At 31.4% G+C, this 12,401-nt stretch overlaps 1 protein-coding gene and 1 long non-coding RNA gene across 3 annotated transcripts in view; one reads left to right on the top strand and one right to left on the bottom strand.

Annotated features, from left to right (window-relative positions):
* LOC127718358 (myeloperoxidase-like) overlaps positions 1-12,401 on the top strand; it is a 57,299-nt gene that overhangs the window by 22,326 nt on the left and 22,572 nt on the right. The gene's annotated exons all lie outside the window — the stretch shown is intronic.
* On the bottom strand, positions 1,356-10,183 carry LOC127718359 (uncharacterized). Its single transcript, XR_007989773.1, has 3 exons — positions 10,058-10,183; positions 2,494-2,599; positions 1,356-1,947 (listed from the first exon to the last, which is right to left on the bottom strand). It is a non-coding gene; the product is annotated as an uncharacterized LOC127718359 (long non-coding RNA).

Below are 12,401 nucleotides of genomic sequence, written 5' to 3'. Positions count from 1 at the left end.
GTACATTTTAGCGTCCCTCGACAATTTTGAATCTGGAAAAGATCGATTTGTTCATGTTTTTAATATCAAATATACTCTCTTGCACTCGCAGAAAATAAAGAAAGTTTTGAAATAAAAAGATTAATCAATGATAGAAGATCACTTTATATGAAATATTTTCTTTATGTTTTTTTATCTTTAAAGTAAATTCTATCAATAAAGAAATACACTGTAATGGCGGAAAATTTTATTCGATCTCTGCGAAATCACGAGGCACAGATTTTTGTAAATTTTACAAATGTCAGCACGTGAAAATCATTCAAATTTATGTCAATCAAAGAACACTATTCGAACATTCTAAATCTCCTTAAGTCTCCAGCCGTTGCTTCGTAATAAGTCGCTAAAATATGATTTCCGGTAAGTAAAATATCCAAAATATTTGTCAAATCCGCGAGTAACTATGTTATTTTAGGCATATAAACTCTTATGTATTTTAATTATTTTGAAAACAAAATGAAAATTTAGTGTTATGAATAACAATCATGAAAAAATATAGTTTTTTCATAATTGAATCGTGCATTATTTGTGTATTGGATTGCTTAATTGCCTTCTCTGTAGTGTTAAACAGTCTCCGGGACAAGTTTGCACTTCCGCTGAGTGCAAAAGTTGTCACCTTAATTTTTGGAGTTAAGTCAAAATGAAGTTGATAACTTGGTTGGTATTGGTTCCCTGATATTTGTCCTAAAAAATTTTGGCTCTAGCACCACTGTTGAAAAAGTTATGCCCCTTTTTTCAACAATTTCCTCAGAGGAAAAGTAGTTTTCCTCAAGGGAAATCAAATTTCCCTGAAGGAAAAAGATTTTTCCTTAAGGGAAATTGTATTTTCCTCAAGGGAAAAAGATTTCCCTTAGGGAATTTGCTGCATTAATATTTCCTTTGAGGAAATTCTATTTCCTGTGAGGAAATTTGCGGCTTCAAATTTTCCTTTGAGGAAATTCTATTTCCTCTGAGGAAATTTGAGGCTTCAAATTTTCCTCTGAGGAAATACTTTTTCCTGTGAGGAAATTTGCGGCTTCAAATTTTCCTTTGAGGAAATACTTTTTCCTCTGAGGAAATTTTGTCAACAGCAATTTCCTGTGAGGAAATTTTTGACAAACACTTTTCCTTGAGGGAAAATTCAAGACCACAAATTTCCTCTAAGGAAAACATTGTTCTCCAAATTTCCTCTATGGAAATTTCTCTTATTCAATTTTCCTCTATGAAAATTTCATAACAGTAAAAACAGTATGAATATAATTTTTCCTGAGACTGAATAGTTGATACAAAAGATAATTAAAACTTTAATAAAATGTTCAGTGATGAGTAACATCACATACAAAAACAATAGGCTAGCTGTTTGAGACAATACAATAATAAGCAAAACGCTATGAATATCATACTATTTGTGATGTTATTAATATTGTGCTCATATTTGCGGATCAAATAAAATAACCACTTTTCATGTTAATTTAACTTTTCTGCTGCGTACAATTATTCAATCCCCTACAAAACAGTTCAGTGCATAAATAATTCCATCCACCAGACATCTTCCTTCAATTGGTTGAGAATACATTTTTGCAATTTGTTCTTCAAACATCTTCCTCTATATAGTTGATATGACAGAGCTATGTACATGAATGGATAAAGCAGGTGTTTATTTCGACAAAAAAATACTATTTTTTCTACATTTCTCCCTAATCCTTCAGTGTAGGTTGTTGCAATTACACAATTGTGTTCTTGTGCATCTATGATTGTACTCCATTTTGTTTACAGCCATTTTGTAGAAATTTCCTATTTTCTTTTTCCAGGTAAGCACACATTTCATTTCACATTAATCCAATTAGCACACAATGTAGAAAAGTATTAACCTTAAGTTTCCTCTTCTGTATTGATCTGTTGATGATCATGAAAACCAAGAAGTCTCTGCACCTATAAATACACAAAATATAAATTGAGAAAAAACAGCAATATGAAATAAGCTTATTTTATCATGTTTAATATGAACATTTTGGGAAACTTAAATTTGATATTCCTACTAATCATGATTATGAGTTCTGTTATTTCAGTGCTTTGTGTCCACGACTTAATATCAGTCGTTTTAGTGCCTTGCAGTGATAATGAGTTGATCGAGCCACTTGCAACAGTTTTAACAGTTTGTTCATATGTTGTGCTATTTGAACCACTGTCCTAGATTATGGTTAGGTGGAGTGCTCACAGACATGATTTTTTTATTACTTGTTATTGGCTTTGAACTAATTTGGATTGTTTAAATCTTTTCATGTTGGGGTCTTTATTGGCCGACTTATAAGGTATGGGTTTTCTCATTATCGAAGGCCGTCATTGGTCTTTAATTGCTTGCATCCACTTCATTGAACTCTGGTGGATAGATAACTCATTTACCATACCACATCTTCTTATTTTTATAATAGTCATCATTCAAGGGCAATCACTTTTATTATATAGAAGTGGTCTTACCATTTAGGCCTTGTTGTCTTCTGTTTATCTTGTTTTGCCGATCATTTCTACTGTACAGTTGTAATTGTTTATATTTTTCTTTATCTTCTATATTTCTTGCCCTAAACTTAAAAAAGGTAAAAACTATAATTTAATGACAGTCACTATAACTATTATTATACATCAGTATGTGTTTTTCTATATACCATGATATAAAAAAGAATGAAATATTTGTGCTATTTCATTTCACAGACTATTTGCCAGTCAACAGTTTCAAAGACATAACCACGGTCAATAGTTTAACAAACAAACATTCCCGTACTTTTTCATCGTGTTCATACTAATTTTTCAATGGACAACAATGACGTGATTAACTATTCTTCTATGATTTGTGTGCTTGACAACATTAAACTCTGAAATATTGTTAACAGTATAATCTGTATGTGTCTGTCGTCAAAATTTGAAATTAATATATTACTTACAGAAGCAATTAAAACAAGAGGCTCACAAAATGAATGTGGTCTAAGAACTTAAAAATTTCTAATTTACCTATTCAAACCGTATCATTATTATTTGCTTTTATATATAAATCAGAAATAACCAATTTAAAATGGAAAATTTTAAAGAAAACAAAAGGAAAAAAAGTAAAAAAAATCCCCCCAAATTTTTTGAACCCCCTTATGATTCATCACCCCCAAACTCAATCCCAGCCTTCCCTATGTGGTACGGTACCTTGCATTACAATTTCAGAGAGATCCATACACTTGCACACAAAGTTATTGTCTGGAAACAAGAAAAATGCTTGTTTTTTGGCCCCAAATTCCTAAACGTTTAGGGCAATTACCCCCAAACTCAATCCCAGCTTTCCCCCTGTGATATGGAACCTTGTAGTACAATTTCATAAAGATCAATACACTTACACACAAGTTATTGTCCTAAAACTAGCAAAATGCTTGTTTTTTGCCCCTTTTTTGCCCCTAATTCCTAAAATTTTGAGGCAATTACCCCCAAAATCAATCCCAGCCTTCCCTTTGTGGTATGGTACCTTGCAGTACAATTTCAGAGAGTTCCATACACTTGAAGTTATTGTCTGGAAACTAGAAAAATGCTTATTTTTGGCCCCTTATTCCTAAACATTTTGGGCAATTACCCCCAAAATCAATTCCAGCTTTCCCTTTGTGATATGGAACCTTGTAGTACAATTTCAGAAAGATCCATACACTTACACACAAGTTATTGTCATGAAACTAGAAAAATGCTTGTTTTTTACCCCTTTTTTCTGGCCCCTAATTCCTAAAATTTTGAGGCAATTACCCCCAAAATAAATCCCAGCATTCCCTTTGTGATATGGAATCTTGTGGATCAATGTCAGAGAGATCCATACACTAACACACAAGTTATGTCCGGAAGTTACAAAAATGCTTATTTTTGGCCCCTAATTCCTTAACTGTTGGTACCATAACCCCCAAAATCAATCCCAACCTTCCTTTTGTGGTATTGAACCTTAAGGTAAAATTTCATCGAGATCCATTAACTTCAACTAAAGTTAGAGTGTGAAAACCAATGTGTCTTTGGATGACGATGACGCCGCCAACGTCAACGTCATACCAATATTTTGACCACAAAATAAAAACTGCAGTTTCCTTAAAATTACCAATCTAGTGGCAGCAACCCAACAATGGATTGTTAGATTCATCTGAAAATTTAATGGCTGATAAAACTTGACATAATGAACAATTTTACCTCACATAAGATTTGCTCTAAATGCTTTAGTGTTTGAGATATAATCCAAAAACTGCATTTTACCCCTATGTTCTATTTTTAGACATGGCAGCCATGTTTATTGATGAAACAGAAAATAAAACACAAGCTTTATTCTAAATACCCTAAGGATCATTCAGCCTCAGTTTGGTTGGAATTGGTTCAGTAGTTTCAGAGGAGAAGATTTTTTAAAGTTAGAAAACATGATAAACAAATTGTGTAAAATTGTCGTTAAAGTGCAATAACTCCTTAAGAGGTCCATTGACAATTTTGGTTATAGAAACTTATCTGTAGATCTTACTTTGCTGAACATTTTTACTGTTTACAGTTTATCTTTATCATTAATAATATTAAAGATAATAACCAAAAACTGCAAATATTTCTTGAAATTACCAATTAAGTGACAGCAACCCAACAATCATGACAATGGGTTATTACATTCTTCAGAAAATTTCAGGGCTGATAGAACTTTGAATACCTAATGAACAATTAACTCTGTGTCAGATTTGCTCTAAATGCTTTGGGTTTTGAGATAAAAGCCAAAAACTGCATTTACCCCTATGTTCATATTTAGCCATGACAACCATGTAACAAAACACAAACTTTATTGTAAATACCCTAAAGATCGTTCAGCTTAAGTTTGGTAGGAATTGGTTCAGTAGAGGAGAAGATGTATGAAATAGTTTACACCCGACGGACGCCAATGGTTGACGAAAAACAACGACAGACGACGACGGACGCCAAGTGATGGCAAAATCGCACTGTTCCTTCAGAACAATGAGCAAAAAGGCAAATTTAAAAAATTGCGCTGGCTCTATCCAAAAGAGATTTTAACAGTGTAGTGTACTACTTTTGGGACAGGACATATTAACATAATAGAAAAATCTATAAGCTATAACTCAAAATATAGACAATTTTATGTTTAAAGGGTCTTTAATTTAGTTTGACAACTTCACAGACATACTAATATTTGACCTTTTCAAACTTTACCAAATCACTACTTAGGGACCGGTCAAAATTTCTTGATGCATGGGACCGGTGCAAAAAGAAAATTGTCTGAAATAATTCTCTTGATCCCATGGTTACTGGCAGAATAAAAATATGCTTGTCCCATGCACTTTACCTAGTAAAAAAGTGTGTGTCCCATGTTAAAGCACAAAAAACATGATCAAAGTTGTGGCTACATTTCATGCTACAATGTATTTGGATAGTTAAAAAATAATGCTACTATGTGTGAACTGTATCTTTATTGCTGTTATAAAGTAAACAAAACAATACATAAGCATATTTTATTGCCAACACAAATTCTAAATAACATTCATTCAAAATTGCAACATCCTGTTAAACTTAAATCGCAAGGCCTTTTGAATTCACTAGATAAGTAGGTAAACGGACAGAAAGTCACAGGACAAAAAGTCACAAATTTGATAGGACAAAAAGTCACAAATTTGATAGGACAAAAAGTCACAAATAATATGTATTGTAACACTTGTTTGAATATTTTAGAGGAAGATCTTTAAATATTTACTTTTTATTACATATATTTATTTTACAGTTGAGGAAATTGTTCATTAGACTTGATAAATAAAGATTTATTAAATTTTAATCATGCAAAAGATATATTTCTTGGCACCATGAAGCCGTTTAAGTACCAACCCACTTTGACATTATGTTTTCATAACAATTATTTGATCATTATAAATACTTTTTTTTATATAAATTTTGTTTACAAAGTTGCTTTATATACTAAAGTTCAAGAAAAGTACAAAAATCTTTTTTTTTAAATTAGTGTTTTCTTGTTAAAGAAAAATAATCTCAAAACTGAATTGTGACTTTTTGTCCTGTGGCTTTTTGTCTGTGACTTTTTGTCCTGTGACTTTCTGTCCTACATTCGATAAGTAATACACGAGTTTAAGAAAAGTAGGGCTTTCTTTTTACCTGTAAAACACACATGTACTGATGTAATTAAACCTTATTAAAGTGCCTCTTGTATGCCATGTCTTTAAATCTGACAAAAATTTATTTAAATTTGATTATAATAAATTTTTACTGTAACTTTGGAACACATTTCCTTTTTTAAAAGGTTATCAAGGATTGTTATGAAAGTTCTATTATCATGATTATATTAAATTCTTGTTTTAACAAAACAAAGGTGTCATTTTTAAAATTTTATAACTTTTTCAAATCAGCTTGGATTTTCATCAAACTTTTCAGCTATCTTTATTATATATTTATCTTACAAAATACCAGGTTGTTTTGTGTTTTGGTGTATTGTGTCAAATTTAAGGACTTAGTTAATAGGTAAAAAAAGGCTAAAATTTTCAGTTTTGACAAAATTCAGATAGAAACCTATAATTTAAATATTTAAATTTGACAGCAATAAACCAAATTACCAAATAACCTGTTTTTTTGTAAGATAAAAATATAATGAAGATAGCTGTAGATTTGGATGAAAATTCAAGTTGCTTTGAAATAGTTATAAAATAATTCAAAGTTAACTATCCAAATTTAGTCTGAACTGCAAATTCTAGCTTTTTTGAACCAGATTAATTTAATCCTTAAATTTGACAGTAATACCCCAAACTACATAACGACCTGGGATTCAGTAAGATCAGTATATAACTGAGATAGGTGTATGGTTTGATGAAAATCCAAGTTGATTTGAAAAAGTTATAAAAAACATTAAAGTGTACTATCTGAATTTAGTCCAAAATGCAAATTCTATCTTTTTTTACCTAGATTAATTTAATCCATAAATTTGACAGCAATAAAACAAACTACATAACGACCTAGGATTCAGTAAGATCAATATATAACTGAAAAAGCTGTATAGTTTGATGAAAATCCAAGTTGATTTGAAAAAGTTATAAAACAAATTAAAGTGTACTATCTGAATTGAGTCCAAGCTGCAAATTCTAGATTTTTTTTACCTAGATTAATTTAATTCTTAAATTTGACAGCAATACCCCAAACTACATAACGACCTGGGATTCAGTAAGATCAGCATATAACTGAGATAGCTGTAAAGTTTGATGAAAATCTAAATTGATTTGAAAAAGTTATAAAAAACATTAAAGTGTACTATCTGAATTTAGTCCAAAATGCAAATTCTATCTTTTTTTACCTAGATTAATTTAATCCTTAAATTTGACAGCAATACACCAAACTACATAACGACCAGGGATTCAGTAAGATCAATATATAACTAAGATAGCTGTATAGTTTGATGAAAATCCAAGTTGATTTGAAAAAGTTATAAAAATAATTAAAGATGACTATCTGAATTTCATCAATTTTGTTTTACCTATTAATTTAATTCTTTAATTTCACAGCAATGAACCAAACTACCAAAAAAAACTGGAATTTTTATAGATCTATATTTAATTTAGTTAGATGGGCTGATTTACACCATATGTTACTTGTTTGTTCCTCAATTAATCTTGTTTATTTTGTTGTAATTTACTTATTTTCTACATTCATACATATGCCATAACAATATTGCTGTCCTATCAGTGCTGAAAACTAAAAAAGTAGAAGTCCTATCAAAAATTAAGTTAAAAAAATGTGTGTCCTACTGCGTTTTGCACCGGTCCCAACCCCCCAATAAATATTGACCGGTCCCTAAATCTTGAAAATGAATTTGGTATGTTGTAACTGTTAAATTCACATTGTTAGATGTTCATGATGTTATTTTTGTTTGTTATAGATTTATCAAATAATTTTTTTTTCATATACAGACATTGTTTCAAAAAGTTCATGTCCCATGCTTGCCAATAATGAAAAAACATTGAGTCCCATTCCTGTAAACACTGCAAAAAGTGCTTGTCCCATTACAGTTTGCACCGGTCCCATGCATCAAGAAATTTTGACCGGTCCCTTAGGCCCCAAAAAATATATGTCTGTTTAAGGTTACAAACTTTAAAAAAAAAGGCTAGGTAGGTCGGTATTTCCATTTTATTTTATTTTTTCATTTTATTTTTTGCTCACATGATTTTGAGTCATGCCGTTTCGTCTTGTCGTGGTCTGAGTTGATCCTTGGCCAATTTTACCCGTTATTTTAATGATTGGATTATTTCCCATGGTTATTGGTTGGGGAAAAAATGGCGGCAAAGTGTTTATTTCATCACATGAGTCACGAATTTCCTTATAACAGCTGTCATATTCACGATTGTGAACATTGGGATGTATCAGGCAATTGATTTATATTATTGGCAACACAAACTTCATTTTTGACACGAGTTCAGTTAATTTTTGCTTTTACGACGGAAATAAAATGACTTAGGGTCGGCGCTCAAAAGGACGGTCGGTCGGGTAACCGTAAACAGACATATATTTTTGTTTGGCCTTAAGGATGTTCGCTACTCCGTTTCAAAATAACAAGCTTTTTAAAAGAATATGAATAAAGGAACTAAAAAAACAGAAAAAATGAAGGGTCCGTGTGCTTGTTTTTAAGATATAAGCCATTAAAAATTTGGCGGGAAGTGATTCTCTCTAGATTTTTCATACATTTAACACTGGCACCTTTTTCTTTCAAAAGCTATGGAAAAATAACAAGGATTTTATAAGATTTTCAAATATGGCTTTTTAAACTATGTAATAAAAATATGAAAAGAAAAGTAGGGGTTTGCGGGCAAAATTTTTTAATGGCACTGCATGGATAAAACCAGAGGATTCTGAATATCTGGTAAAAATGTTATTCATCCGCAATAAATTTGGAAGGAGTATGAAAATAATTTGCAAGTTATACACTATATCCACACTAGAGACCTTATAGAGTAGAAATACTAATTTTAATCAAACTTGGCATGAACTAAGATTAGAGAATTTTAAGACAGTTTACCTAGTTTCATGGCAATAGCATATATACATTAAAGACTATAAGTTTGAACTTTGGGTGTTAATTTTTTGCCGTTTAAAGTTTAACTATCAAAATTTGGGCCTACATAATTTAAATATTGCAAAAAATTGCTTTTTAAATGTCTTTATAACTATTTATATATAATTGTGTATATCACATGTATGTACATAATGTATTTTAATGTAAAGCAGCTCAATACTCATTTGCTGTCTCAGATTTATTTCAATTCTTCAAAAGACGAATTTATTTGAGCCTATGCCTAAAATTAGAGATTTCAAAATTAAGGGGGGGGGGGGGGGGGGGGGGGAAGCGGCTAATACAAAAATTCTTCATGTATATATATATTTAAAAAATTATTTGTATTTCAAAAGGAAAGAAAGTTACTTATCTGCCTATAGCATACCACATGAGTAGAACAAGGTCCCATTAGGCCATGGAAGACTGAATAACATTTAAGGTCAATATATAGGCAGTAACACATTTTTACATGTATATGAAAAGGCATACACATAAGCTAGAGGAAATAAAAAAGTGTTTCTTTTTGGTAATTTGTAGGCTAAGGTGACATCATACAAGAAGTATGAGTGATTCTCAAACTAAAATAAAATAATTTCATCCCCCTACTTCATTGTACTTACTGTTTATGCATAAAAAATATAAATAAATAAATTTTAAAGTAATACATGGTCCACACTAGGAAATCTTTTTGTAAAAAATGAAAATCAATGGATGATAACTGTGTACTTGGACTAACAATTAAGATTTCACAGGCTGAAATGTCTCGTCAGTCCAATCTCAATCAGTGAAATAAACTATTGTTTGGTTTTTTTTAAAGTCATATGGAAGTAGTCCAAATAATTATGACGCATTGCAAGGCTTTTTTTTCTCTCTCTGACGCCGTAGGAAGGAGGAGTGAGTTGACATAACATGTATGTTATCATGCAAAAATAACAGTAATGAGTATACCTTTGATTGTCATCGTCACTGCAAATGGATCATTATACTAGGGGGAATGGAACCAATAAATTGATCGGATCCGATATGAAGTTCCCAGTAACGGAGAACCTCTAACTTTGAGGTAATATTATTAGTGTCGGTGGTCTCACAAGTGAATCAGGGTGAATTGCAGGTACATTAATTAGCAGAGAATAGACAATTATCAACTTGTTATTCATTATCTCGCAGTTATTTACGGTTAATTAGCTGTATATATCCCAAAACAGGTGCTCGGAGCTAGTACTAGTCTATGTCTATGACTTTTAAGTAACAATTATATTTATATTCACAATCAGTGGCGGATCGAAGGGGGATGGGATCCGGTTTCTGATTTAATGGAGACATATATTTCAGTGGCGGATCCAGAACTTTTTGTAAAGGGGGGGGGGGGGGGGGCGCTGACTGATCTAAGGGGGGCCCGCTCCAGTCATGCTTCAGTGATTCACTATATAATAAACCAAATTTTTCCCACCAAAGGGGGGCCCAGGCCCCCCCCCCTGGATCTGCCTATGTATTAAGACCCCCTTTATCCTGGCTAGAATCGCCCCTGATATTACATGTAAATCAAGTCCCGGGTTAATTACTGTTAGCATAATAGCATAACGGTAATCACAAAGAGTGTGGTAATTTTAAAAAGGACGAGGATTTATAAATATACAATTCTTGAAGAGGGGGAGAGTGCACTTCACGATGATCGAAAAAAAGTGCCTTGCATGTTATTTTCACCATCTTGACTGAAACAGTCTGAATAATGAGCTTCAAGGCGAAGCGCGAAAATAAGTCATGTGAAATACTAACGTTGTACGGACAAACCCTTAAATCCCTCAATGTTATGTCAAATGAATTATAGCGAGGAAAAGTAAATTTAATTTAATATCAAAACTAAATATTTGTTATATTTCGCTCCTGATTTCTCAAGAAATCATAGAATCAATCAATGTATAAATTTCAATTATGCATGTCTGTGTGAGATCAGGAACATATAGATATACTGTTCCCAGGTGAGATCCATTTCATGAGACCAAGGATTTCTATAAAATCCTTGATGGGACCCTTTATATATATATGTCTCTGATACAGTTTTCTATTTTCCCCGGAAAAAATTTAAAAAATATATAATCTTTTGGGAAATAATCCGATTTTGTTGAATTATTTCCTTTCATAATTATGATAAATCCTTTTAGTTCTTCAATTTTGAATTAAAATAAATATTTCATTTTGATCTAACGACAAACTTTTTAAATTGTAGTGGCATGGTCAGTCAACTGATTAGTTGCATGGCTGATTACCAGTTTACTGGTGACCCAGTAATTTTCCATATGACAGTGGCGTGTACCCTTGGGGTGTGTATAACTTATTTTGAATACCTTAATTTTCTTGGGAACATCCTGTCCACGTGTAATACTTAGTATATATTGCAACAGATGACATTAAACAAATTTTCTTTGTAGCATCGGTGTCCATTTCATGTTCAACCACTCAAAATTTTCACAAAAAAGATAATATAATAAAATCATTAAAAAAAAAGATTAAAAAAACACTAGCAAATAAACTTCGCAATGAGTAAACGGGGATTTGTGTTCAAAAGGGCTTATTTCCAGTGAATATATTTTATACTAGATAACTAGACCTGAGATAACTTTTTTTTTGTAATATATATTTTATTATTTTCATATCATTCTCAAATCTCGATCATCTTAGATAAAGATGTATAAAAAATAATTTTGTTATAACTCATAAATATATGGTTAATCATAATTGTTACAAATTATAAAATGGTAAGTCAATGCCCGATGTGCCGCCGTCTGTTGCAAAACAACGATTTAATCTTTTAAATGAAAGACGTGCACTGCCTTCATCGGAATAGAGGAAAGTCCACCTAGTGTACATTAAAGAGTATCCGTTTGTTATGCTGAAAAAAAAGAGATCATCATAAACTTTTTAGCAGACCTTCTCGTGTAAAAAAAAACAAACTTTTAACTGAATTAAACAAAAAATTATCAAACAAAACTCATTAGAAAACTCATAGTAACATTTTGTTTAAACCTGAGATAACTTATAGTAAGATTATTTATATATAACAATAAAAAAAAATGTCCAATCTGATACACGTACCTATAATCTGGGACTATTAAACTAACTATTTTTTTAGTATAATAGTCCCAGCTATAATGTACAAAATTTTGAACAGCTTCAAATATATGGCCTTATCATTGGTAATATATCATATTTGTATCAGTTATTGCTGAACGTGTAACTAAATTAAAATGAAGAAATAGGCTCGAAACCGCATTTTTTAAAGATATTTTTTTTC

This window comes from Mytilus californianus, unplaced genomic scaffold (genome assembly GCF_021869535.1).
Source record: "Mytilus californianus isolate M0D057914Y unplaced genomic scaffold, xbMytCali1.0.p SCAF_10, whole genome shotgun sequence".
NCBI lineage: Eukaryota > Metazoa > Mollusca > Bivalvia > Mytilida > Mytilidae > Mytilus > Mytilus californianus.
Note: the sequence above shows the minus strand (reverse complement) of the source record. Positions and strands in the feature narration are given on the sequence as shown.